The sequence below is a fragment of the Adelges cooleyi genome, unplaced genomic scaffold (genome assembly GCF_023614345.1).
Source record: "Adelges cooleyi isolate 19-005CV unplaced genomic scaffold, UGA_ACOO_1.1 ACOO_flye_CR_arks_rails_tigmint_CR_PRNA_39, whole genome shotgun sequence".
NCBI classification, from domain to species: Eukaryota; Metazoa; Arthropoda; class Insecta; order Hemiptera; family Adelgidae; genus Adelges; species Adelges cooleyi.
The window spans coordinates 305361-316907 of NW_026096067.1; positions in this window are offsets into that span (position 1 = coordinate 305361).

The following is an 11547-nucleotide window of genomic DNA, read 5'->3' on the forward strand; positions in this document are numbered from 1 at the left end:
ACATTAGTTTAATTAACACCCATTAATTTTACTCACATCGCCAGCTGAACTGCGAACGCCAGTAATACGAATGCACAGCATCGGCCTGGCTTCAAATTACAACACCTGCCAAGATCGTGTCAGCTCCTTAGATTTGTCTACAATCGTTTCTCAATACTCATTGTTGACAGATGATTCGATAGTGTAACCATAGACTTGGCGATCGCCTCCCCAAAGCAGCATCCTGTCAAATATAGCAATAATTTTGTTAATATTATCCATTTACATGGCCATTTCTAAATGTATTAATGAACTACAGATTGAACAAAAATACATATTATATTGTATCGTTATGTCTAAGTAGAACACATGCGGTAATAAAAATTGAGGGAATGGGTTTTGTTACGTCCTAAAAAATGTATTTAAAACAAGAATCTTATCAAAAAGACAAAACATTTAATTAAGCATGATTCTGATGAATTGTACGAGTTGGAGACGGGCTCTGCGATGAAAATATGAAACAATACTTGCAGAGTTTGATTGAAAAAGTTTAAAAGAAATTATGTATAGACCGTTCATGAATTGTCAAAAGAAGGAGCATCCTATCAACTATGGCAATAATATTACTGTCTTAGTTTAATAATCAATAAAAGTCATGAAAAACAGATAATTCGGCCAAGTTAAATCTTTGTTTTATATGTAAATAAACGAATGATAAAAAAAATTATAATTACATTAAAATGATATCATTCCAACGATAGGAAATGTTTAAAAAAAATTCAAAAGAAGGCTTATATGTTGGTCAGGTCAGCATAGCGAATAGATTGTTACAAAAAATTGCAAATTATTTATACTATTACCTCATTGAACTAAGTATATACGGTTGTACAAGGTGAACCACTATGGAACCCGTGCCCAGCCAATGCCATGTGTATTTGTCATTCCTAGACGAGCATTCATAGTAGTCATCTAATAGCGATCTACCTTTTACACTATTTTCACCATTGATTACAGATCCACACATACCGCTCGAAGCGACATTATACTCGTCATTCAACACGTACTTAGGAGCTTGATTGAAATTAAACAAATATTAATTTACATGTATTAACATTATTCGTTTTTCAAAAAATATACTACTTCAATTGTTTTCTTACCGACTAAGCCATTTTTGATTTCCACCATGGACGTTTCATTTTTATTGTAATTGACAAGCCTAATTTTAAAAAGCGCATTAGCAGTACTTTTGGTTCCAACAAAGCGTATATAACGAACTACGCGTTGATGAATCCACAGTCGTTGAATTGATCGACAATTATACTTCGAGTGATCTACAACAAGTGTCCATTCGCTCTCATCCATTGAAACTTCAATGTAATACGAATAAAACCTTAAGTATCACAATACAATTCGTATAACTTGTAGAGTAGTGATTTGTAAAATAGTATAGAAAAAACTAAATAATGGGAACAGAGTTATTGAATAATGAAAATAAGTTATCGACAACTAATACTTAATAAACAATGATTTTACAATATTTGATACATTTGTTCGCTATACTTGTAATTAAATCAAATGCTCATAAATTAAAACAGTTAAACATTCAATTATTATTCATTGTTAATTAGTTACGAATGTTTTGAATAAATATTCAAATACATTTTGTTTACATGTAACGGGAATTTTAGTTTAAAATATTTATAAATTCAAAACATACTTTGGATTCATAGCACTTCCATCCGATAACATAAGTTCAATATAGTTTATAATTGATGGTTCTTCTAATTTTGTCATACGAGTACCGCCGTCAAAATGATCGATAACGGGAGGAAAACACCGAGACCTAAGAATAAGACTCGCTTGGGGTTCTAAATGATGGAATAATCGAAAACAACATAATATTAGCGAATTACTAATTGATGTGTACAGCGAGCATACTTAGTTGTCCACGAAATTGAAGTTTATCTGGTGACAACGTGTTTCTAAATTGTATGGCGTAAGGAATTGCACTACCCAATTGTGAATTTCGAGCCTCGGACAGTTCTTCATCACTCTTTAACGGATACCTGACGGTGGATAAAACTCTGATTTTAGTATCAGGATCCACGTCGATTTGATTCTCATTGATCCAGCGACAAACCGTACGGAATATAACTAATTCGTTAGCATAAAACGAGTCACATTTTAGGATTTCATGAATAGCTTCCTAAGAGCAAAAATTGTTCCTCGACTTTTCAATTAACATTAGCAATATCATTTTTTTATTTCCAAAAAAAAAGTCATTACCGATGACAAAGAAAGAAAATCATCTGGTTGCAACACATCCAAAGCATGGTCATCAATAAAGTTGATTGATTCGTCTTCAAGATCCTTGTATTGATAAAGCCGTGTCATATCAAGAAACGAACATACATTGTGTACTTTTATTTTTTTTTTTTCAAATACTCGCCTAGCAAGTGTTTTAAGTTGAAGAAGCTAAATAAATCCGAAACACGACTTAGTTCGAAAATCTCACCACCCTAAAAAATAAATAATGTAATTAATATTTTTTTATTAACCTGTTTTTCTATAATACAAATAATTTAAATTAATAGATCAAACACATACTATCGGCCAAACGATCACACAACCTTATTAAAAATAATATTATGTCGTTTTATAGCCGCTAAGCTACGTCGATTATTCGTTACCTCTAGATCACTTAAATTTATTCGACCAGAATAAATATATTCAAGAAGTATTTTAAATGTGGTTACTGGGACTTCATTAATGTTCATCACAGACTGATTGGATTCCATAAGGCCTCCATAAAATTCTTTCCTAAGAATAATACACAATATAAGGTACTAAAAACATTAAAACCATGGCCTTTTGAGGGGTAAACTAGACAATTGTACTCATATCGTTTTTGGTATGATGAAATTATTTGTTTTGAGTATCCAAATATGTAAAACGATTCTCTTCAAAGTTATAAATGACCATCGGCATATTCCATTTAGTTTCACGATACTTAGGCATGTAGCATCGCTAAAAATAAGCGCAAGTAACTAAACATATTGGGGTCTCAAATTAGTGACCTAAATGTGACCGTCAAACCATCGAAATCCAATGGTTGTATAAATTCTACGGGGTGAGTCCGATGACCCGGTTTGACATGGAATGCCTCATATAGATGAAGATTCAATTTATGTCCAACATTCAGACCTGGATGTTCAAAAACTAGAGCTATAATAAAAAAATGTTTAGTAAAACAAATAATTTTCACCCGGCTAAGAAGAACGGCTTAAAGAAATATGCTTAATATTAAGAATTAAATACCAAAAATATTCACTGCGTGAGGCTAATACAATACGATGAACGGCCAATTGTTCCCCTTCTACAACCAAAACAACATCTGAAAATCTGAAATAAGTATTAAAAATGTTTAATAATACACTTACGAATTTATAAGGTAACAATAAATTATGAATAATTTCACATGATGACAGTTTACTAAAAAAAACATCTCACAACGTTTGGAACTTATCTCAGTGACTTTTAGTCATTATTTTAAATGGAAAACAATATAAGTGTATACGAAAACCACAAAAAAAAAAAATTGATCGAAGGACAAGCCAAAATCAAGGAGGGAAAGGAACACCAACTATCCGATAACACATACGCTAAACGCATACACAAAAGGCAATGAATAAATTATTATTTAGGGTAGAAAAAAGATAAAACAAGAAAAGGGGAAAAGATAAACATATGTTTTGACCGGTAAGACAAATATATATTTTTAAATAATACCTATATCACATTTTGCCACTTTGGGAACTAGCTAATTTAAATAAAATAAGAATTAGTACACCAAAATTGGTTCTACGTACAAATCACATTATAATGTTAACATAGTACACATACATTTTTTGGCTATGGTATAAAAAACTGTAAACAAGACAAACTTGCTAAATTTTGAAAATAATAACGTTAATAGGTCCAAATTTAATAACGGTTACCTGCCGCTGAGATATAGGTTGCTTATGTCATTGACCAAGAATTGAGTATGGTCGATTTTCTCCATTTGGTGTACTTTTCTACTGTTTTTTTCGAAATACTAGTGTAGTGAAATTTTTAAGTTTAATAAACCACATAAATCCGAAATACGTATTAGATCTCATACCGCATTACCCTAAAAATTAAAGAATAAATAATGTGATTAATATTTTTTTACTAACCCGTTTTTCGGATGAACAAATAGATTAATTTAATAGATCAAACAAATACTATTGGCCGAACGATCACACAACCCTACTGAAAATAATTATATTGTGCCGTTTAATAACTGCTAAGCTACGTCGATTATTCGTTACCTCTAGATCACTTAAATCCATTTGACCGGTATAAATATATTCAAGTAGTATTTTAAATGTGGTTAATGGGGCTTCATTAGTTTTCAACAAGGTCCGAACAGGTTTTTTTAGAAATTCCATAAAATGGCTTTCTAAAAATATTACATAATATTAGTAGAAACACTAAATTATGGAGTAAAACTTAGGGGTAGGCTAAACAATTGTACTCATATCATTTTTGAAATGATGAAACCATTTTTTTTTTAGTGTCCAAATAAATAAAACATTTATTTTCAATTTTATAAACGACTATCGGCAAATACCATTTAGTCGCGTCAATAGTAAGTGGAAGTAGTTAAAAAAATAGGGGTCTCATTTTAAGCCTCATCGAACCAGAATGTCCAATGGTTATTCTACGGGGTGAGCCCTATCATCCGGTTTGACGTGGAATGCCTTGTATACAGGTAGATAAAGATTGAATTTATATCCAACTTTCAGACCTTATGTTCAAAACTAGAGGTACAAAAAAAAAACAGTTTTTACCGCCCAAGAAGCCTTAGGAATTATACTTAAAGATAAGAATAAAATACCTAAAATATTCGCTGCGTGAAGCTAATATAATACGATGGGCGGACAATTGTTTTCCTTTTACAACCAAATCAACATTTGAAAGACTGAAAATTTATTAAAATTGTTTATAAATGAATATACAAATATAATAAGTATCGATCAATTATGCGTAATTTCTAATTAATTTTTCGATCTCATCTCGGTGACTTAAATTCACTAGTTTTAAATAGAAAATAATGTGAGTAATGAAACATTTTGAGTAGAAAAAAGATTTAAGCTATACAAGAGGGTGAAATATGAACCTATTTATTTTGACCGGTCAGTCGAATATATTTTTAAATAATAATTATATCACATTTTGCCACTTTGAGTACTACCTAGTTTAAATAAAATAAGAATTACTTCACCAATTTAAGAAATTGGACATACTAATGCTTTATTTTTCCTATCTTATTCCATGTATAACACATTATAATGTTAACGTAGTAGAATACATTTTTGGCTATGGTTAATAGGTCCAAATGTAATACAGCATACCTGTTGCTTAGATAGAGGTTGCTTATGTCGCTGACCAAGAGTTGAGTATGATCGATTTCATCTATACTGTGCGCTTTAAATAAAAAAAAACAAAACAATTGATTTTTTAGACAAGTTTTTATGATTTATTCAAGTAGCATTGACCCATCTAATTTTACATTTTTTTTATGCTTTTGTTTATTATAATAAATTAAAAAAAAAAAATTATGATAGTTTTTTCACGCGTAACTGAATGCAATAATAGCTGTAATAACTGTTAAAGCCGCTAACGTTTAGCCAGAAATAATAAAAACCTTACCTTCTTGCTTACACTATAGACTTTGTATAGAAGGTTCAACTAAAAATTTGAATGTCTACAACTAAAATTTTAGAAAATAGCAACGTTCGCGTTTGTTGTCACAAAAATACTTTGCTATTGCACAAACAATAGACATCGACAACAAAACGCACAAGTGGATAATAATATATTTTACAAAAGCTAGTTGGCTGTTGCGCTTGGGCCAACGACAGTGCGGAGATTTAGTTTGGCTGAGACGGGAAGTGCGGTACAATGATGGTCGGTCGTAAATGGCCGCGCAAAATAAATATATGAATTCAAAGATTGTATGACTTTTGGCTAACCAACAAAAATACCAGTGAAGTTCTTGGATTACATGTTATAATAAACGAGCAAACGACAAAATACAATTTAACGTAAATTGTTATTTGCTAATTAATAGGTCATCTCACTAGGAATTAGTGTTCAGACGTATGAAAGTTATGATTAATTTACTAACATTTATAACATGAGTCATGTCCCTCGTACATCATACAAATGAAAATGTACAGTTTAATGCACGGTAAAAATGAAATATAATACAAACAACAACAATATCATAGCACAATAACACAAATTTAAAACATACCAAGTAGGCTAAATTCTCTAGTAAATTAAGCGATTGCTAAATGAAACATTTTATGAATCACACGGTTTCAACAATAATTATTAGCGTCACAGTGAAGAACAAAGTGTTTTGGCTAAACAACAAAAATGCCAGTAATATTGTTATACTTCTTGCACCACCCTCATATAATAAGTGAGCAAACGACAAAATACAATAATTTAACCTATGTTGTTATTTGCTAGTTAATAGGTACTTTCGTGAAAGTGATGTTGATTTTTTTATTAATTTTTATATTTTGAGTCGTGTTCCTCGTACATCACACAACTAAAAATTTACACTATATTGCACAATAATAATTGAATTAGTCGCATGGAAAAGAATAAAAAAAGGCGAAAAAACTGTTGTACTAAATAGGAACTTCAAAATAAAAATGTTAAAGTAAAACTTTTACTAATCATTTAATGGTCTAAGCAAAAATGATAAATTACTTGGTAGTTAATTGTTTTTTGTTATTATGCATCGTCCGCTGCAGATAAGTGTTATATCATAAAATATATACAATAGCCCGCAGAGTTTTTAGTATTCTCCAAAGTGGTTTTAACTTTCAAAAGTTAAACGGTAACATACATATTGAAATCATTTTCCAAAAATGGAATTTGTTTTAAAAGTCGATAAAACTCTGAAGCTTACCAAAAAGCCGATACAAATGGGAGTATTTTGTGTATAGTATAAAATCGTATTATTTTAAATGTTTCAAAGTAAACGAGTATTTTTATAAATATTGCATTATTTTATTTCTTTACTAAATGTTTTAATTTTATTTTCGGTGCCTTTTTATGCCATGAAAAAAAAATATATAATTCGTTGTTTTTATAATTTTATTTATTTAAAATAAATTGTTAAAATTGTTAATGAATATTTTTCAAAATCAGAATCATTTTTTTGCAAAACGGTTTAATAGTAAATCATTAGTATATTTTATAATTAATGATAAATATACACAATGTTTTGTTCGATTTATTTGATACTTTAGGGATTACAATTATTACAAATTAAAGTTCGTGTCTTCTCATTTTATGTACCGTTTCGGATATACAGAGCTGCTACAGGCTACTCGAATAAAAAATACAAACAATTTTGCATTCCCCGTGGGGGGTGGAAAATAGGTGTAATTTTAATTTGAGATTGTTGACGTACAGGGGCATACCAAATAAATCCGACCCTTTTTTCCACATCAAGGAATTGGTTCAGTGTTAAAAAAGTTACAGTGTATACAGACACAAAGAAAGCTCACATCGTTGTAATGCCAATAGCTCGCTGCTCCGCATCGAAGTTAATATTTAACTACTAACTATTACTGGAAAGCTTATCTGCTAGTAGTCTCCAAGTCATTTATATACATTGTTAACATATTCGCTTATTATATATTTTTATTTATGTACAAAAATGTTATTTAAAAAAAAAACTATTATTAAGTGATTGGACATTTGCAAACCTGACGTCTATTGTATACATATTATGATACTTTTTAAAATTTTCTCATTTAAATCGTTTTCAAGTTATATCATTGTTTCGCTCGATTTCGGTTTTTTTGTTTTTGTGTGAGCACTCGTTATGTTAGCTTAGAAAATCGAAGGTCATACTTGTAATATATACATAAGTATAATTTCATTTTTTCAACAAAAAATTAGTGTTGGAAAAAAGCTTGAAAATAAAATGTTATACAAAATTTGAGATTCGGTTATTTTTAAAGGATCACGGACAAATTTGTTAATTTTTTGCAACTTTTGAAAATGGAAATCGTAATTAAATGGTATTGGTTAATCAAAAAAAAATTATAAAATCCGGATAAGAGTTTGTATTTAAATCGGTAATGGTACTAGTCATCAACCGTTAGCTGACAATATTTTAGTATCAGATATAGTATCATAGGATTTGTACTCACAGATGTCATTATATGTTTTTTTCAACTGCTTTATCATTTGACTATTTACATAAACAAAAAACATTACATTTATCATAAATCACGTGTACATTATACAGAAAACGACTATGTCCTACATAGTCAATTGTACTCGTTGTCTTTAAAATTGTATATCTGTCTTTTCGACTGTTGGTATTTAAAACATTTGGTATAACACATAAAACATAAATCATAATTATTTTGTTTAAATATAAAAACATCATATTGATAATAAGTTTAAAGCAAAAAAATAAAATAAATTACAAAATTTAGGTTTCGGTCAGATAGACCGCATCAGGTTGAATACCTTTATAAATGTGTCTTTAGTCTCTACTGGTGTGGCCAAGCAACAACCCGTTTTATTATAATCAAATGTTATCCTTTAATCTTTGGTCACACTGATTACATTTTTTGCCATTTGTCGTCATGGATTTTTGTATACATGCCGAGTGAGCTCAAGGTTAATAGATAATAAGAAAATAGTGGGCTGATACTATCTAGCCAGCGTCTTAAAACATTTTTTTTTTTTTTTTTTAAAACAAAAATTAGTGGATGTGAGCATCCTCAATCTGGCGCTGTAAGAAATTTAAATAATAATGAACATCAAAGAGTTACAATAATATGTATTTTTCTTATGTAGACACCTTAAACTAAGGAGCTTATTGAACGGTTTCTACCGTGAAACTTTCTTAGCTAAATTGGTTGTTTATAGAAAAAAGTTATTTATTTAAAATGCATAGACTATAAACGTTTTGATTATTTTTCACGGTTGATAATGATTATTCGAGTTCCAATATCAAACATTTTATTTTTATTAGGTAACATATTGTTTTCAAAACGATTTTGGATTTTTTTTTTTTACATGTCGTAACTACATTTCGTTTAACGTTTAACGCATAGTTATAACTTATAAGTATACAACTAGCGTTTTTAGTTTTAGCTAAAATCCCGCTGTTATACAGAAGCCATCGATGTATAGGTAAAATTTTCTTACACATTATAATATTGTAGTGTATTCTTTTACAGCGACTTTCGCATTGCAAACAAAATATGAAATACCCGTACACCGGTTGGTTACACAAGACCTATTAAGTCGGTAAAACAGAACAGTCATATTTACATAAACAACATTTTATAGTTTTAAGTTGTATTATTTTTATGATCTAAATCGCTGTGGCGCATACTTATCTGCAAAATAGACAAATGATACAAAAAAAAAAAAGGTGCATTATAATCTTACATTTTTAAGTTGAAACCAACATTAAGTATAATCAAATACCATAAAAAATAATTATGCACATACGCTTGAATGGAAAAGCTATTAGAATATTATGGGAACAGAACAGGGGCTAAGAATATTGAAAAAGAGAGAGCAGGACAATGAAAAAGAAGATGGAGAAAATCACATGTAGTAGATGCTTTGTGTAAGGTGCGCCACGACGAGGAATTAAGAGAAATGTTTGTAAGACCATGTTAATTGATTTAAGTCAATCGCATAACTATTCCACGTGGCTGAAAAAGGTGCCAACCTAAATTTTCCAGTAATAAAAAAACAGTTTGGTAGTCGGACGCTAGTAAATGTTGGAATTAAATTATTCCTAATTTATAAAGTTAATCGAATATACACGTTACCGTTTATACAACTTTAGTTCATACGGCATTAACATATAAGCGATGAGGTTATAATTTTTAAAAATATATTCAATTTGTCACAAATAATATATGAACAAGTTTAAGGGTATGTGTTGATTTATTATTTTGTTTTTTTATTACAATATATATTTCCAATTGTAACTAACTGAAATAATAATCAAAATATGGTAAATTAACTTATTCTCTACTCTGTGTATAGTATGGTTAACTCTAAAACCCATGAAGTACCAGCTCTGGCTGGCCTCTTCTAACAAGTCTACTGTATCAATATATCATTATATATTTGCCTACCATGTAATTTATCCTTTGTTCTTATTGTAATTACATTTATTACAGATTGTACAAATTCTAAATAAAAAAAAAAAAAAAAAACTCTAAAACCAATAATCATGCAGTATATTATCATTTCGAGATTGGTGGTGCTTAGCATTTCAGTGTGCGAAAGTAAGATCTTGATTATTGAAACCAATTATAGTAACCAACTATGCTACTAAAATGTTGACATAACGTGTGTAATTTACAGTACATAAGCAGTGTTAGTATTTTAATTAGACAATTTTTTTTTTTTGATATTTAAATAATTGATAAAAAGTGTACATTGCGAGAACTGAAATACAGAAATGCACAAATGCTAGACCATGAAATCAAGTGAACTCGCAAAGCATTACAAACTGAAACAAAAAGGCAAATACAAAGAAAAATAAAGCTGTATCTGTAAAAAAGTCAGAAAATAAAATTGTTCTTCGATTAATACAGCTAACAACTAATAGTCATACAAACCAAGCAACTATAATGTTTCTTCGTGAAATGAAAAATGTCCAATCGTTCCTCCCCCATCCAGGGGTCGGGAGATAGTGTAGTAAGCCCGGAAAGGGGTTTTACATACATAAAGTATATGAGAACAAACGTAGACTTTTATAAATAAAAACACTTTTGAAAAATAAGTTTAATTGTTTAATAAGCACTGAATAAAATACGTTATAACTGACTGGCTGAAGACTGACAATTGTACAGAGAAATAGATAAGCTTAAATAGTAATATGTAAATTAGTAAATTGTAACAAACAACATAAACTAGGTTTAGAACAAGAGAAACTAGTATTAACAACAAATAACAAAGTTGTTAATTACTCAGATTGCAAAATAGCTAGTCAAGGAAGTAATATGAGACCTGAAAGGTGTACGTCATAGTGACGTACATGATAAGTACATAAATATATAATAATATAATAATATAATAATATAATAGTATAATAAGTAAGCGTGTGCTTACTACAATAGTCAAACTATGGATTTTGACTATATCCCACCGGTTTTCGCTATTTTTTAGCAAATAAAAGTTGAAAATCGATAAAACGGCAAACTTTTTGGGGTTTTTCCGAGTTTCGTGGGTGAAGAAGTTGATTTATTCGACTTTTGACATATCATAGTACTAATCGCATGAAATTCCAAATCTAAAAATGATGCTACATGAGTAATTTGGTTATCAGGAAAAAAAGTTTTTGTGATTACAGACACAAAAAATAAAAACAAATCATTAGAGATCCCATATCTTCTCAGCTCCGCATCGAAGCTACAATGATTCAAAAGTCTAATATCTTCTAAGTTATCGACTGCGTCATAGTTGATC